This window comes from Triturus cristatus, chromosome 5_1 (assembly GCF_964204655.1).
Source record: "Triturus cristatus chromosome 5_1, aTriCri1.1, whole genome shotgun sequence".
Classification (NCBI taxonomy): Eukaryota; Metazoa; Chordata; class Amphibia; order Caudata; family Salamandridae; genus Triturus; species Triturus cristatus.
The window spans coordinates 202662576-202680589 of NC_140587.1; the positions used below are offsets into that span (position 1 = coordinate 202662576).

An 18014-nucleotide genomic window follows, 5' to 3' on the forward strand; every position below is an offset into this window, starting at 1 on the left:
TCACAGTACATGTATTATAGCCCTGGGTTATGTGATGTAAGTTGGCTGGCATAGTCAGTAGAGGACCTGATCTGAGTTGGGTGTAGTCAACAGATAACTAGTGTATTATGTTATCATGTTAGTGTGTATGTTCATCATGGGAGTTGATGGAGCAAGGACTCGTATAAAAAAAAACTTGCTTGGAGACAATCCTCTCATATAACTCATAACGTCATACTAATTGTGTATTTTGTAATTAATATGCACCACATTTCAAATATCAAGAATAGAGAAGTTTGCGTACATGTCTCATTAATAAGTAACTCGAGTGAATTTTAAAATGGCCGCTAACAAAGAAAATTGAATTGCGCATGCGTCAACTACGCCTACGTAATATGACGAGCTTTTGCTTGGAGGGAATTTTCTGCACTTGCGCAGATACCTCAAAAATGGCCGCTTGAAAGCTCACATGCTAAGTATCTGCTTTGCTGAAACTAAAAGATAATATTTTAATAATTGCTAATGCGGGGAGAACATTTATAAGTAAATGGGATTTGAGTAGAGATAGGTGGTATAAAGTGAAATCATTTTATTTTGAAAATAATATGTTTCTTTCTGATTTTCTTATTAGTTCGTATTTGGCCCTTTGTCAAAGTCCAAAGTCTATATCCCATGTGACCCTCTACACATGCGCAGTCTAAGAGAGCCAGAAGCCGCATTGTCATCCTTGAATACCATCCAAGAAAAGAAACGGCAACATACCCTGGGAACCAACATGATGTCCTGTGAAAGGAAGAAATATTTCACTAAATGTATACTTTGTGATGATAAAAGTGTGAATACGGGTGGGAATAAAGATCATTAAGCAATCAACTAAAGAAAATGACGAAAACTTAGCATGGTGTGAAGATCATCCCTTTTGCCTGTCCAATCAGAATTAGGGGTTCTATGAAACTGAAACCTTAAGAGGTGGTACATGGCATTTGAAGGGTATAATTGAGGTAGTTTAGTTAATTAGTTAGAATAGAGAGACCGGAATGCTGCAGATCTCGGGATGCTGTTGGAGTGACGAGCGAATGCTGAAGAAGAATTATATTTGCAGACTTACAAAATAAGCCAAATATTTACAAGAAGATAGCGGATAGACTAAATGCAGACTTAGTGAACTGGCCCATCAAAGGTGCTTGAGATGAGATCGGAACATAGAAGCAAATATAATTTTTTTGCAATTCAATCCAAAGTCTTTAGAATATGCAGGCTAGGTAGATTTAGGATTCTGAATGTTTGTAACTCGAATGATAAGATAGGATGGTCCGCGAATGCGATTCTAGTCTACTACTAGTCGATCTGATTTAGGAAAGGTCAATGTTATTGCAATTGCCATTTCATGACAAAATGGTGCCGATTCACAGAACTAATTGGAGACAAAACCCTAAACTTACTACTGCTGGTATTCACCGAAGGCACTTACAATTTTGGGTATTCACAGGAATCACTTACGACTCCTAACTTTACATCCGCAGTCGGGCCAGAATCTCCGCACCTGGACCGTACTCTGCGCACCAGGACCGTACTCTCCGGCTAGGGCTGTACTCTCCGGCTCAAGCCGTAATCTCCGGCTCGGGCCTGATAAAGTGTATTCAATGGGCTGGAATGCAATTTTTACAAAAAGAAACATTAGGAATGTGTGATAAATGGTAGAGGAGGTCATGAAAAATACTCTGGGCAGGGAAAAGGGTATGGCCAGACTCTACATCCTAACCCAGAAAAGTTTGCTTCTTTGCACCATGGTACATGCAGTGCAGAATTTGCACTCCTCTCAGTGTTGACTGTGCTGACAACACTACAGTCAAAACTAAGGGGAGTGCCCCTAGTGTGGACTGCCTAGTGGTGGTAATGTAAGACTGAGAGAACCCATTGGTCCTTACTACTACTAGTACTAGAACTACTACTCTGCTGTGCAGATTGCATGCCCAAGTAAGGTATCCTACGCATGTCTGTTGAGATGGGAAGGAGTTCTTTAACTTTCTCATGCTCAATCAGTAAAACGAAACAGTGGCCATGGTCACGTTGGACACTCCAAAGTTGTGTCTTCTTCTCTTCTAGGCCTGGTATTATATATATATTAGCAGCAGTTGATGGTTAACTGATTACCTGCCCCATGGCTGGAAGGAAGTATGAGGAGGAGGAAGAGGATGGCACCATTACATTTTCCAACCAAGAAGACCTTATGTCAGACTGTCCGAAAAGTTGGCCACTCTTTTTTCTTTTCAAAAACTCAGATTCACCAATATCTCTGGCCACTCATTCCAGTCCTTTACAGGATGTCTTCTTGAGGCATTTAAAAAATTGCCGCCAACAAAATGCCCAACCGGATATCTTACTATTTTTGAAAGGACATACCGCCTGTACCCGAATTGTAGTGATGTGTGTGGTGTATGTATTTTCAGTCTTTTTACGGAAAAAAATAAATAGGGCGAAGTGTATATGACATTTAAAAAATGTGTAATGTTTTTCTAGCTGTACCGATCACCAGTGGCAGGGCCAGCGGGGAGGGCGACGACAGCTAGCAGGGAGCAGATGCAGCACTTGCAGCGGCTGAGCCAGCAGCAGTGGCATCATCTCCACTGCTGCTAGCTCACCCCCTGAAGCTGCCGCTTATTGACAATTTCTATACTCGCTTGCAAGGGTACACTGTACTGTTGAGACTAAAGTTGTGAACAGTTGAAGACACCCTTTATTGAGTATTAGCACATACAGTGGAGTTGCCTAACTAATGACCTTTTGTATCTTCAACTCAGCAGAGAAAGTTTATGAAGAAGAGTCAGACCTTGATGGGTTGATGGAAAAATCAACAAAGGATGAAAGGAGGAAGGATGGGTGAAATGTAATATGACAGGCAGAGAAGGATGCGTGTGTGAAGGGATACATGTATAGGTGGCTGATCGGATTCATGAGTGGTTGAAGTATGGATTAAAGGTGAAAGAAAGGATGCCTGCCTGCGTGGGTGAACGTGAATGGGTGAAAGGAACCCTTTGGGGGTTTGATGGGTCAACCTAAAGCAAGGACCCATGGGTTGTCAAATGGCAAATGTATGTTGGTGAAAGGTTTGTTGAGAATGATAGCCATGTGTGGATGGATGGATGGTATTCAATCATAGGTGAAGACTGGATGACGAGAATGTGAAAAACTTAAACCGTGCCTAAGTAGCAAAGCCAAGGGTGATAAAATAATGCTGGAAGAACAATGCAATGATAAATGGAAAAATCTATGGGAAGAATAAACAAGGAATGTTTTTATCAAGGTTTTAAATTTAAATGTTTGAGGTTGTATTTCAGACTACTACCTTGACTCACAGTAGTTTTCAAGCACAACATATACATAATGTATCCATACGCCCCAGCGCCTCTGGTGCTAAAGTGCCGTGGTCCATCGTTCTTCAACTACTGCTGCTCCCCCCTGTACCTTTAGAGCCGTTCAGCGCCCCATGCTCCTTAGGACGGCGTGCCTGGAAACCAGGATACAGGAGTGTTTTGACCAGCTGGAGACTAAGGACCAACTCTTAGCCCGCGGCTAGGCCTCTCTTGCCCCATTTGTAATCCTTTGTTTGGTGGGTGTTACCTGTTGGGGAGAGGATGGGAATGTGGGAGTTGGGGAATCGGATTCTTGGGGTTTTTGGAAAACATATTAACGGATAATTGTTTCTACAATTTAAACTTTCGTTGGACATTTGTTGGGGTTAGGGAGGGGGTAAGTCAGGTGATGTGGGCTTTTCTTTTAGTTTATATTTGTTAGGGTAATTAATTTATAGTTTTACATATGATGTAAATCTTTTTTGGCGGTTATTCTTTTACTTGGCATTGTGTCCTTTGCAGCAGGGCCGCAGCCAGTTTTTGAAATATGCCGATAGTGTAACATACCAACACCAACAGATAGATGCTGTATCCTCACTTGTCCTACTACTCTCCCCTCTTAGATGGCTGCATGGTGATGATTTCCCAAGGTGCCATGGTGGTGGTAGTAGTAGACAGTAGCAGCATGCTAGCAGACTAGTCAAACACTAGTAAAAGCACCAGATTCTGCAGCGAAGTTTCCCTACCTCCTAGTCAAACTCAAACTGTAGGATAAGAAATTAATAATCATTGCAAGGAACTAATTAAATTGACATGTTTAAAACTGGGTTAATGCTGTTTTATATGCAAGCTTTGCAAATAAAAATGAGACAGGCACCTGAGGGAGACTAGAGTACAACAAGTAGTACACAAGAAGAAGACTGCCAAACAATGCTAAAGTTAAAAAAATCAGAATGGTGGGGCAGTACAAGTTACAAACTGAAGTCGACTCGAGCTAAGAAGTGGACAAGAGTAACCTTTAGTGCTGGTAATGAAGGATGATGATGCTGGCAATTATGATGGATTATATTCCTCTGGAAAAATTTTAAATATCAAATACTGTGCATTGGTGGGCAATCTAATATACATACTATTGCCCGTGTTGGCTATACTTAGAGAAGAAAAAAATCCTCGCCCTGCCTTGAGTTGGTGTTGCTTTCACCACATTTGCCCCAGCAAGTGTGTGATCAATTAATTATGTAAATTTAATTTTGTCACACCTCAATAAGTCACACAGCCCGGGTGAAGGGAGTTAGAGGAATGCCTTTCAAATGGTTCCTAGAGACAAAGTTTGGGCCGCCTTGAGGGACATGAGAATCCCCCTGCGCTGCTGGAAATAATTGTGAGACTACACACTGCAAATTATGCCCAAGTGAGACAGGGCCTAGAGGGTGAACAAACTGATCACATCTCAGTAGACAAGAGTGTAAGGCAAACTGGAGAAGAAATGGCTCTATGATCGCACACCTGACAGTCACGCAGCCCACAAGGACGCCACTCGTAGACACCACCACCTTAATGGCCAAAAGATCCTCCTTCAAAAACAGACTGGACAACAACGCACACGACAGCAAAGAGCTCTTCAGCATCGTGAAGGAATTCTCCAACCCCAACGCCAACGACGTCCCGCCCTCACAAGAACTGGGCAACGCTCTAGCAACCTTCTTCCACCAGAAGATAGCAGACATCCACCACAGCTTCAACATCCCAATCAACCCGACCACGCCAGACTCCTCCCACGCGAACACCACCTGGACCAACCACCTGCCCTCCTGGACCAACGTCAATGACGAAGAAACACGCAAGGTCATGAACTCCATCCACTCTGGATCACCCACAGATCCTTGCCCTCACCACATGTTCAACAAAGCCGACGCAACCATCGCACCCCAACTACGGAAGGTCATCAACGCCTCCTTCAAGACAGCCACATTTCCGGACAGCTGGAAGCACGCCAAAATCAACGCCCTCCTCACGAAGCCCAAGGCGGACCCCAAGGACCTCCAGAACTTCCGACCCATCTCCCTCCTCCCGTTCCCGACGAAGGTCACCAAGAAAATCGTCAACAAGCAACTAACCCGCCACCTCAAAGACAACAACATCCTGGACCCGTCCCAGTCTGGGTTCAGACGAAACCACAGCACGGAAACAGCCCTCATCACCGCCACAGATGACAACAGGCGACAACTCGACAACGGCGAAAATTCAGCCCTCATCCTCCTGGACCTTTCGGCCGCCTTCGACACGGTCTGCCATCGCACCCTAAAAACACGCCTTCAAGAAGCCGGGATCCATGAGAAAGCCCTCAGCTGGACCACATCCTTCCTCTCCGACAGAACCCAGAGAGTCCGACTCCCACCCTTCCTATCCGAAGCCACCAACATCATCTGCGGCGTATCCCAGGGATCATCACTCAGCCCGACGCTGTTCAACAACTACATGGCCCCCCTCGCACAAGTAACCCGCCAGCACAACCTCAACATCATCTCCTACGCCGATGACACCCAGCTCATCATCTCCCTCACCAAGGCCCCGCACACCGCCAAAACGAACCTCCACAAGGGAATGAAGGCCGTCGCCGAATGGATGCAGAACAGCCGTCTGAAACTGAACTCGGACAAGACAAAGGTCCTCATCCTCGGGTCCACCCCCTCGGCCTGGGACGACTCGTGGTGGCCTCTCATGCTGGGACCGGCACCCACAACTACCGACCACGCACGCAATCTCGGATTTGTCCTCGACTCCTCTCTCTCCATGTCGAAGCAGAACAACGCCGTCTCCTCCTCCTGCTACAACACCCTCCGCATGCTCCGCAGGATCTACAAGTGGATCCCGTCCGAAACAAGGAGAACTGTTACACAGGCCTTAATCTGCAGCATTCTGGACTACGGCAACGCACTCAACGCAGGAATCCCAGCCAAACACCTGCATCGATTACAACGCATCCAAAACGCCTCTGCACGTCTGATCCTCGACGTACCCCGACGCAGCCACATCACCCCCCACCTGAAAGACCTGCACTGGCTCCCCGTTGACAAGAGGATCACCTTCAAACTCCTCACCCACGCACACAAAGCACTCCACAACACCGGACCAGCCTACATGAACGACAGACTCAGCTTCTACACCCCCACCCACCAGCTCCGCTCAGCAAACCTCGCCCTCGCTGCTATCCCCCGCATCCAACAAAAGACCACCGGCGGCAGATCATTCTCCTACCTCGCCGCCATGACATGGAACACCCTCCCCACCCACCTACGGCAGACCCAGGACCTGCTCACCTTCAGAAGACATCTGAAGACTTGGCTCTTCGAGCAGTAGCGGGTCCCCCCTCCCTTCAGCGCCTTGAGACCCTCACGGGTAAGTAGTGCGCTATACAAATTCCCTGATTGATTGATTGATTGATTGATTGATTGATTGATTGATTAAGGCAAGGATGTGTCCTTGCTCCAACACTCTTTCTACTTTTTATTAATAGGTGTATCGAATTCCTAATGAGGTGTGTTAATGACTCCCTGGTCTTGAATGGTGTTAAGATCCCAGCACTACTATTTGCCAATGACACCCTTCTGGTTTTAAAAACCCCTAAAGGCATGGAACTATTGCTAGGATGATTTAACCTATTCAGTACCACTAATGGGCTGGCAATAAATGCTGACAAAACTAAATTTATGGCTATTCACCCACATAGGCAATTCCAAGGAATAGTCATATTAGGGGGAGTTAATCAGAGAGAGTCTCAGACTTTCATTATCTGGGCATACGCCTTTCCAGCACCAGTTTATGGAAAAAAAACAGGTTGTCAAGAGCGGATTACTTCTTAATCATAGGGCAGCTGCCACTCTGAATTTTGCTAGGAATACATCTTTCCACCCAATGTCTCCACTGTTATAAATCTGGAGAGCCCAAGCCGTGGCTGTGGCTCCCTAGGGCTCCGAACTATTCTACTATATCAATGCTAATCTGCTGGGTATTGCCAAAAATATGTTTTTGAGAACAGCACTTAGACTCCCACAAGGCACGCCACGTTTCTTTTTAGAGAGGATCTAAATGTTTGCCCAATCGATGCGATAGTGAGACTAAAACCAATCTTATACTGGCTGAGATTATGGTTGGTCCCAGAGCTGGAATGTTTTAGAAATGAATTGAAGGATAACTTTTCTTATCCCAAGGAGTGCCAATTATTTGCTGTGGTTAAGTTAATCTCGCACTGGGGGACCCTGAGCTTTAGAAATGCCCAGAGGGCATCTGTGTTTCCTCTGTAAAGAGGATCAAAGTGGCCTTCTGGACAAATGAATGGAGGAATGTATTGGAAACTACCACCAGTGTACCAAAAAACTGAGCCAAGGTTTGATACTTTCTTGGATGAAATTGACCTGCCATTTACAAGATCTCTGTATATTAAATTTAGGTTGGTTACCTAGCCATTGGCATCCTTAACCAGCAACGGAGATCCCATGCAGAGGGTAATGCTACCTGCTTGGTGTGTGGAGCAGCACAAGAGACAGATGCACACCTACTCTTTCTCTGCCCTGCATACATGAGACAGCAAAGAAGCTGGATTGTTCCCTTGTGCAAACACCTTGGAATAAGGCTCCATAAACAAGCTTTTTGTATTTGCTGGTCAGACACAGGGTCTTGCATGGTTTTCTTAACAGCCAAATTCTTAGAATCAGTGTGGCATATTTGCACTAGGATTCTCATGCAAATGCGAGTACCTAATCAATGAGTACACAAGTTGACTGTAATTAAAACTCCTCAGCTATAGCTGTACACCACTTTTCGGCGAACCACCAAAAATATTCTGCCAAGAATACACCTACTTTTAGTAAAATATCAATTTTATATAGCACCACCTCCAAATCTATGTTTTAGAGTGTGACAGCTACTTGTTTATACAGATTTTGTTTAAACTTACAAATCACACACTTTTAATACTGTGACATTGTCCCTTTGGGAAGCTTAGCTTTGAGTGCATTTATTTGTTTGTTAACACAATGTGATTCTCATTTTATGCTTTTATGGTCATCCAACGAAATAAAGTATTCAAAGTGAAAGTGTGGTGTGTGCCACAGTAGCTCACAGCACACTACATGTAGGATAGCCCTGGCCTACATGGTGTTAGTGGGCTGTCTTCATCGGAGTAGGACACAACCAGGATTGAGGATAGTCCACCAATGACTACAAAAGTGTGTATACCACTCTATGTGTTGCTAAGCATACAAGGAGTGCACATGTAGTATATTAAGAACTGTTACTTGCTTGTGCAAGATGTCTCTACATAGGTTAAGGTGAGAGTCCCCTCACTTGTATGGGTTGGCCAATGTATAAAGGACAATGTTCATGCTGGGAATACAGGTGATGTGTACACACAGACAGGAGTGTGTAGACATGGGTGGGTTTGGGAGACATACAATGTTGGGAATACAGGTGATGTGTACACACAGACAGGAGTGTGTAGACATTGGTTGGTTTGTTAGACATACAAAGAGACATTGATCTCTCTTAGCAGTCATGTCCAATTGCTGATGGTATGCATTTCATGGTATGCACACTTACAGTTGTGTCTCACAAACTGATCAATGCCATTAATGTTTGAGTGTAGAATTATGCGAACTACACATGTGGACTTTTTAAGGGACATTCACTGACTGATGACATGCATCAAGGAGTGATATGCAGTTTTAGTGTGGTCATATGTGGGTGTTTAAACACTGGGATACATTGGTATTTGGGTGTGCAAAACATTTTGGGTACTGTGATGTGCCTTCCCTTTTGGAAGCAAGTGACACCTCGTATTCATGAACCGGAGATTCCCTGAACCTCTTAAGACTTTCACTGTTCTATTGAGTTGTAGATATGTAATCTGAGGATGTTATTCCTACTAGGATAAATGTGGACTGGGGATGTCCATAGCTGTAGGTGGGGTTTGGTACCAGGGATATATGTGCAATGTCTGACAACTTAGGGACACCTTGTCTGCATGCCCATTTTAGGAAACCTTGTCAGTGGAGTGATCGTTGCACCTTTGATGTAGGTTGGGTATGTGTTAGGTGTGTTGAAGTTGAATATTTGTGAATCTACACATGGAAGGAGTCAACTTGTCATACCTTTGTGTAGTTCTGCATGGACATGTGTCTATTTTGCAGTGTGTATCACACAACTACTTCACCTAGATGTGTGCTATATGCTGTAAGCACTGTGTTTGCATTCCCATGTTGCACCTAGCCAATGCCTACACATGTCTGGCACTTAGTTGTTCTATTGGTTATCCCTGATATTCTTCAGTTCCCAGGTCCAAAGCTCATGGAGTTTTCAGACATGTGCGAAATGTGCTGGTGCCTAGGGCCCCAGCCTTTCAGGGTTCCCCCTGATAGAGGCATAGCTATCCTTCATAGAGTGTTTCAATTGTGCCCTTAGAATATTTCTCACACTGATTCTATGTAATCCCTATGACTGACATTGCATTTTCATGTGGGTGATGTGTGAGAGTCCACTACAGAGTTGTTGCAGAGAAGGGTGGTTCACTTTAATGACACATCCATACTCATGTTTCTTTGACCTCATAACAGGACCTGGGAACGTGTGCAATGTGAATGTCATATTCACTATACTATCTTGGTTAGAGTTGCTGTGACTGGGCCTCATGTTAGTTGTAGTTAGTTCAATGTCACTTTAGCAACACTTACAAAATGGTAACCGGCATGAATAGTGAAGATCAGTAGTGACAAGTGAGAAAGGCCAAGAGGTATGTGTGACAGACATTAATAGGTATGATGAGGAGATGGTGATGTGGAACACAAAAAAATGCACACATCACTATCACTTTAAATTATTTACTTACACATGTCCTTTTTTGTACTGTGTGCCTGTGCAGTACCAATGTTTTGGCCTAAGAGAGAATCCTACAGATGTGTTTCAGACGATTGTTAAGAAACAATCCCAGACAGGATCTCTGCATATGTGTAAAGAACTTGGGAACCCCAACTCCCTTGCCTAGTCCATGGCAGGTCATCGTTTTGCAGAGGAGTGTATGGAAACAGGTGGTTGTATTACTTACCGCCGATTTTTTCCGTGACAGCCTGGGTTTTGAAGGTGATCGAGGAGGTAGAGAAATGGCAGGACAAGTCCGATGGGCTCTAAGATGGTAGAAGATTAGTAGAGGTGAGTTTCTTCCTTATATGCCTCCCTTTCCACAGTCTCTGATGTGGTGGTAGGACTGCCACTGTCACGCCGGCTGTAAAGCAACTCGTAATTGGGGTGGGGGTTTCACTGGGGATTCGAGCCTCCCACAGCCTCGTAGGCCCGCTCGGCAGCTTCGACACTCAGAGTTCACTGGCGGTGTCATCGGTTCAGCAGCTGTCTTTGAAAAGTCAATCTGCACAGCTCGTAGTACGGCGGTCAGAAGGCCGACTTCACCATGGTCAAACCGTCACCACTGGTACAGTAGTTCATGGACCACCAAACTCATAATAGGGCCCCAAGTAAAGGCTGGGTGGCACCCTAACTGCCTTTACTCCGCCTGCCAAATTCTAAGTGGACCTTTAGACTGCTCCTGTTTCATGAGGGAGGCTTGCACTATTAATGCCCATGCTACCCCTCGATGTCATGCATACACAGTTGTTTGCAGCACTGCATTCCTTCTTATGAGGGAGACTCACACTCCTGCTTCCTTTGCTGAAGCTGGTTGGTGTGATAGAGTCTACCCTAGGCAATTTGCTTGCGGTTTTTCCCTGTTTTGTGAAAGTTGTCCCTGCTACTTTCCGTGGTATGCTTGTTTTGTTTAAGGCAGACTTGAAAGCTTCTTCCCCTGCTGCACTTGTTTTGGCTGAAGGTAATCTGCACTGCTAAATGCATGGATGTTTCTGTTCTGTGCGAAGATGCTTTGCTTCAGCGCTAACCTTATTGTTTGTTTTCTGTCTGTGGGAAGCTGGCCCTGCTTCAGCCTGAGCTCATTTTTTTCGAGGAAGCATGCACAGCTGAAGAACTCTGGCAAATGATGTAAGTACGTTTACATATCATGTTGGCTGCCTGAAAGTATAATTACACCAGATTTGCTGCAGTTACAGTATATCAACAATCAATTTAATAGAATTTTATTTTCTGGCAGACATTTAATTGGGCAATAACCTGAACAATATTTGGCAACTTCTCCTGTGAGACAAATATTTTTCTTTGTGTATCCACTGGCGCAGACTAATGATGTTGTGCTCTATGTAAATCATAAAGTAGTGGGCAAATATGGACTGCTTTAAGAACTGTCTCTAAAATTTAGGGCTTACTAATGAATTTCTTTGGAAAGTTGTGAAGTAAAAAGCAAATTTTGGTATCATGCATTAATGCTTCGGGGAGGAGAACCATTCCAATATGTGGACTGTAATGATGTCCCACCTGCCTTAACTGCAAGCCGAATCAGCTATAGGTACTCCCAATAGTAGAAGACAAGGAGGCAGGTTTATAACTGTCCAGAGCAAAACAGTTCAGCAACCAAAGTTGCTATGCAGCGTTGAGCAAGGGAGAGGAAGCAGCGCGGAGCCATATTTATATAACTGGCCTGCTGCTGCGCACCACTCCTGTGCTTGCTCACATTGCCTATAATGCCCTACGCCCAAACTTTGCTCCATGGTGCAGTGGTGTGTGTGCAGTATTTAATGGTGTGTGTATTAAATAATGTTTGCCTTTCTTATAAAAAAGCACTGACTGGACACATATTTATCAAGTGTTGCTTTTCATTTTGCTGAATGCTAACTCTCTAGCCACCTGCACCATCCCTGAGTAACCTTGCACTGCTCTGCCTCGCTGCCCGGTACTTAGGGGCATATTAACAAGGAACAGGGAAAATTAACGCTAAGGGCGCTTAGCGTTAATTTTTTTAACACCCGCTATCGCTGGATAATATCGCCTGGTTATCGCGTTATTAACAACGCTAACCACCTAGGCGATAAAAAATCCAGCGATAGCGGCATTTTGGGAGGTTATCGCTGGTAATGCAGTGATAAATCTACAAGGATAGGGATATCCTTGTTGATAGCCTATGGTGGACTTGGCCATGTAATCCACCTCCCATTGGATTACATGGCTAAATCTGTAAATTAGCAGATGTAAAAAAGCAGCGTTAACCGTGGTTAGCGCTGCTTTTTTTGTCTCTAACAGGGTTAGCGTGAAGCTTGATAATAGGAGAAATGTCGCTTAGCGACATTTCTCCTATTATTTTGCTCTGGAACGCCCACTTTGCATCTCATTAGAGATGCAAAGGGAAGCGTAGTGAAAAAGGGTGCTAACCTGCGATTTTTTTATCTCCGCTTCTTTGGATTTTAAAGCCAAAAAAGCGGAGATAAAGCCCTTGTTAATATGCCCCTTAGTGCTTCATATATGAGGAATTGAAGTAAGGCAGAACCACAAGTCTTCTTGCTGCACTGCCTTTCTGACATTTGTTGCCTGTGCTGGGATCAGTACCTTCGAGTTCCAGAACACACTAATAACATTTAACAGGTCTAATGTTTTGTCAAACATTACCCATGCATAGAAGTGCAGATAAAAGAACAGAGGGTGCAAAGAGGAGTTCAAATATTTGATTGAGGGAACTCAAGACAGAGCTAGGAAATCTTGCACGCCATATATTCCAGGTGAAGACATAGTTGAAGGGTTCCTAGACTTCACAGTATCTAGCCAGTTTACTTTTTTGGATGTACTTAAGACAGCGAGTGCAACGTTTGCATTGGATGGACAAGAGGCTATAGTGTCCTTTGACCCTGAAACTACACGTTATACTTGTATGAAGAAGGTGCTTCCATATTAATTTTGCGGCTGCAAGAAGGACCCAAGAAGGACCCACATCAAACAGAGCTTGAAGAGGGAGTTGTCTCTGCTTCTGGGTTTGTAGGAGACGTTGGTAGACTCTGGTAAGTTTTTTGCACTTGTCAAGTACAATGCTGTCTATGTTCTGCAGAGACTTTCCTGCCATTGACATAGGCCAAAACCACAGGGTCAATGATCTCAATGGGGCAGGAGAGTACCAGGAAGTCAAGTGGTACTGATAGCGGTTCCCATCAGAATGGTGAGGTAGTCCCTGAGGATTTTCCCTGAGAAATATTTCTATGATGGGGGCTTGAGAACAAATCACAGGTCTCAAGGTCCTTGTAAGCTATCTGCTGGGCTCAGGAATTTTCCCAGCAAGACCAATGCAAATATGAGGCCCACTGAGCGAATGGTTCCAGAGGAAGTGATGAGTTTCACGCTAGCCTCTGAAGAGTTAAACAAGAGGGTAATAAGTGCCCTAGTTTGCCAGGTGATCTGCTCACTAACTGTACATAGATCAGCTAGTGTTGTGGACTTCCTATATTCACATGATTCACAGGACGTGTTAGTGGTGGACAATGGAATTCAGGTTAGGGTAAACTACCCATGTTGAATGAAGGATATTATGCTTGAGGCTGTGTTTCCAGATCCTGATGTGGAGCCATGTCAGAACCTATAGACAAGAAGGGGAAACCTATGAGAATAAGGAGTAATAGGAGGCAGGTGGAGCCTGCATTTCCACAACCAGGAAATTGTCAAGGGTAGGACTAGGACTCAAAATAGATCTAAGCACCTAAATTAAAGTTGTCCAAGTTAGTGAAAATGTTTGCAAATTAGGTCAGTTTTGAACCTGTAAAGACACGCTGTACTTGTGTTTTGCAAGGTATGGAAGACTGCATGGATTTGAGCTTGTTGTAGGCAATGCTTGTTTCAAAATCAGAAAAATAACAGTGAGATCAGCCCAGCAGACCATAAAATAAGCCCACAAACAGCTAAGAAAACAGCCCACACACTGACATGTCGGAGCCAGGGTACCTTCCAAGCAGAAGGTATCTAGAGTATTCGAGTGTGATGGTGCTAGACACTTCTCTTAGTGATTTTCACCTTGAAATGTCTGAAGGACAGGCTGCAGAGGGCTCTGCCTTGGCAGACCACTCCATGGTTCACTTTAGATGTATCAGCCTGGGGCGAAAGGCGTTGAGGCCCGTCAAAAGTCCTGGTTTGCCAGGCATCTACGCAGCTGTTGTGGGTGGGGTCGCCCCAGGGCTGGATGAAGTGGAAGATGACAGTATGTGCCTAGGAGGTAACAAAACACAAAGCTATCAGCGGCTGACTGTAGGCCCAGCACCACAATGTCCTTCACATTTATTTAAGTAAATAGTCCTGTGCATCCTCTTACTGCACTTGTCGCCGTTTAGTGCCACTGGACACCAGAGAATCAGATATACGCCAAAAGGAAGGTGCACCAGAAATAGATTCAATAATGCCAGTATCAGTTCATCATCTTCTTTAAGTGAAAATTGTAGATCATAAGTTTGAAAATCAGCCATCAGCCAATGCGTTTCATTCCTTTTCAAAGTAGGAACTTTGTCAGGGCTCCAATTATTAAAAAGTATATTCACGTATGTTGGTAACGGTCACAGTAACAGCACCGGGATTGTCGTCCCAATATCAGGGTGTAAGGAAGGTTCCTGTCCCGGCTCAAGATCTGGATTCTCGGCGTGGGCAGGATCACCCAGGATCAAGTTTTTTACCAGTTAAATCTCACAGTGAGATCTTTAGGGTCTCCAGTTGGCTTTCCTAGGTTAACATAGGTCCAGTGTGAAAATATAATATTAATTTCACCATATTTAAACTCCTTCATGTACATTTCTCCCACCCTCTACTTAACTAGATGCGGGCTTTGAAATACCCCACTGGGCCAAGTTAGTCACTCAGAGACCAAAGGAACACTCTTTAAGCCCTTGTACAGGTGCCCGAAATGTGTATGTTTGGTTTCATTTTGTTTAGTGAATACCAAGGAAGGTAGGGGAACCATCATAAAAGTGGTTATATGGGGCCGTCAGGTTTGTGGCAGACCTCCACAGGAGATCCGTTTCCAAATTTTGAGGGCAGTCTCCGGACAGAGGACGTTATGGCTGGGGGGAATAATTTCTTGTCCTGCTGTTTTGGAGATGCAACTTAGTGCCTGGGTTGGAGGGACTTTTGTTTTTGAGCCCTGTGAGTGATTTGTAGCAAATATAATGTTAGATTAAAGAGTCATACATTGCCACAGTATTGAGCATTTCATTTTTATTGACAGTGGTGGTATTAACAGTGAATTCTTGCGTGTATGTTGAAGGTGAATAAAACAAGCATTTGCAATGCATCGGTCTCGCCTTTGGGAGCTTATATGTATTTAGCTATGCAGTACATTAGCCTGGGTGCTGAAATATCTACTGTTCTTTAGCATGGAGGGAAAGTAAGCACCAAACTTTATGACACACCAGGTATGGGAACACTTGGAGAGAAATATTGCCTTTTAGTGGGAAATGGTATAGTCCAAAGCTCTGTTTTTAATATAAAATCAGGGCCTTCAGTGGTCAAATTACTGAAAATACAATATTTGAAAAAAAAATTTGTACGGGTGCTTGTGAAAGACAATTTCTATGGACTGGAATCTGGAGAACAGTACAGGTAAGCGTATCACCAACCGAGCACTGGTAGGGCTTTCGGACCAAGGCTCTCTCTCACGGTAGGCCTGCCTGCTGCACCCAGAGCACTCACAGCATAGATATGCCTACCAGCAACCGAGATCTGTCACAAACCACACACTTCTAGACCAAGGCTCTCTCTCATGGCAAGACAGGGCCTGCACCCAGAACACGGTCACAGGGAGGTCTACCAACAAGACAGGGCCTGCACCCAGAACACCGTCACAGGGAGGTCTACCAACAAGACAGGGCCTGCACCCAGAACACGGTCACAGGGAGGTCTACCAACAAGACAGGGCCTGCACCCAGAACATGGACACATGAAGCTCTCATTGCGAGACTGGCCTGCCTAACTCAGAACACGGTCCCAACACAAGAAGGTCTACCAGCAACGGAGTGACACTTGAACGACAATGAGTGACACTTTCTCGCAAGCTAAATAAAGCAATGAAGAAGAGGGAAACAATAATATCATAATTTACGCATATTTGAACGATTTGAAAAAGAAGATTTTAAAATTGCAGCAAAGGACCAGAAATTGAAGGGCACTAATCTAGTGAGGGTGTCCTTGTAACCTGATCATACTGTTGAGCTTGGTGGAACAGCTCTCGTGCTCCAGAGAACGTTGTTTTACTCAGCGCTATAATCAGGCAAATTGCATGCAGCGCTAGTCAACAAGCATGCCCCCCATGCACGCACACAATGTTACACTGCAACAATGTGCGTTAAATCGTTACTTACTGCTCAAGCAGAGACAGACTTCTTGACTGCGCAGTTCCAGAGTACAGGGGCACGGAAGTCAGCTCAGACTTAAGCTGATGTTATAGTAGCCAAGTGTAACTAGGTACAGGGCAGGCACGGGATGTGAGTAAGCCATCCTTGCTGAAATAAGTAAAAGGCAGGCAGAGGGTAAACAGCACGTGATTTAAAGTGCTTGTACTGTAACTCCTGCTCATGCTTGTTCTAGCGGCACTCAGTGGGAAGGTTGACCAGTCGCATGATGCTAATTCAGTTAAACTAAAACCCCTTGGCAATGTATGTTATTGTAAAACCCGGTGTTTCAGGCACAGGGCGTATGGAGACCATTTGTGCTTAAGTGTGCGCATGCAGCGAGTGTTGAAATTGGGAAACTTGCTAAGCAGGATCCATAGGGAAGAGTGGCAATAGGAAGTGGAATGCCCTTCAGCACCTCGTTAGAGGTAGGAAGCGCTATACAAATGTAAATACAATTACAAAGCGGTGAGAAACACTCCTCCCGCTGCTGTCGGCAGTATAACAAGGGAGGCACCCAGTACATACGTAGCCTCCGGGCACTGGACACTTGCCCTCTGCTACACCGCCCACTCCTCCTCACCTCGTAGCAGCCATTTTACACAGCCCAACGTAACACCATGGCTCTCCGTGGCGTCCTGCTGGGCGGGGCCGCATCTGCCGCGGCTTTCCCTTCTCCTGGTGGCTTTCTCTCTGTGGTTGCGGGGGTAACGTGTTTGGGCTGCGGTCAGGTTCCACGTGGCTCCCGCAGCAGCACGATCGCCCCACACAGTAAAGGAACAAGCACTCCCTGCATTGGAGACCTTTTCTGGTCTCAGGTGGGTTCGGGTGCAGCACGGAGCAAAGTCTCCTTTTTATACAGAACCCCTGAACTGGGCTGTATGGCCTTAGCCGAGGTAAACGGGGGACAGCCGGCACGGCACCACTCGCTGAGCCACGCCCACCAGAGAGGCACTCGTTCCTCTGCAGCTTCCTGGATCGTCGGGGCCTCAGGATGGCCCGCAGAGCAGAACAGGTGCAGTCTCTGCCAGGACAGCAGCGGTGACTTCCAGATTGGAGCCCTCGCGCTCCAGGGGAGGGGTGGGCAAGATGTCAGGGACTGCGGGAGGGAGGGGAAAAGACAGGAAGAAAATAGTCTGTGCAGTAAAGGGGCTGATAGCCATGGAAGGACACAAATGACGTCATGGCCGTCACGTGGAGGGACTATCAAGCCGAAAACCAATAAGAATGCAGCATTTAGGATGTAAGCCATTCCAAAAGATGGGCAGAGAGTGGGCAGAGCTTAAACGAAGCTTCCCCACTATAGTATATACTGCATGTCTCAACGACAAAGCAAAGGCAAAGCTAATAGGTAGGCCTGTCTTTGTGCATCCATCATATT

The 18014-nt window shown here is 45.2% G+C and overlaps 1 long non-coding RNA gene across 2 annotated transcripts in view; it reads right to left on the reverse strand.

Annotated features, from left to right (window-relative positions):
* LOC146830640 (uncharacterized) overlaps positions 1 to 17802 on the reverse strand; it is a 258204-nt gene extending 240402 nt beyond the window's left edge. For both annotated transcript variants that reach the window (XR_014961179.1, XR_014961180.1), the window contains exon 1: positions 17217 to 17802. This is a non-coding gene — a long non-coding RNA (uncharacterized LOC146830640). The remainder of the gene's footprint in view (positions 1 to 17216) is intronic.
* Positions 17803 to 18014: the final 212 nt, after the last annotated feature.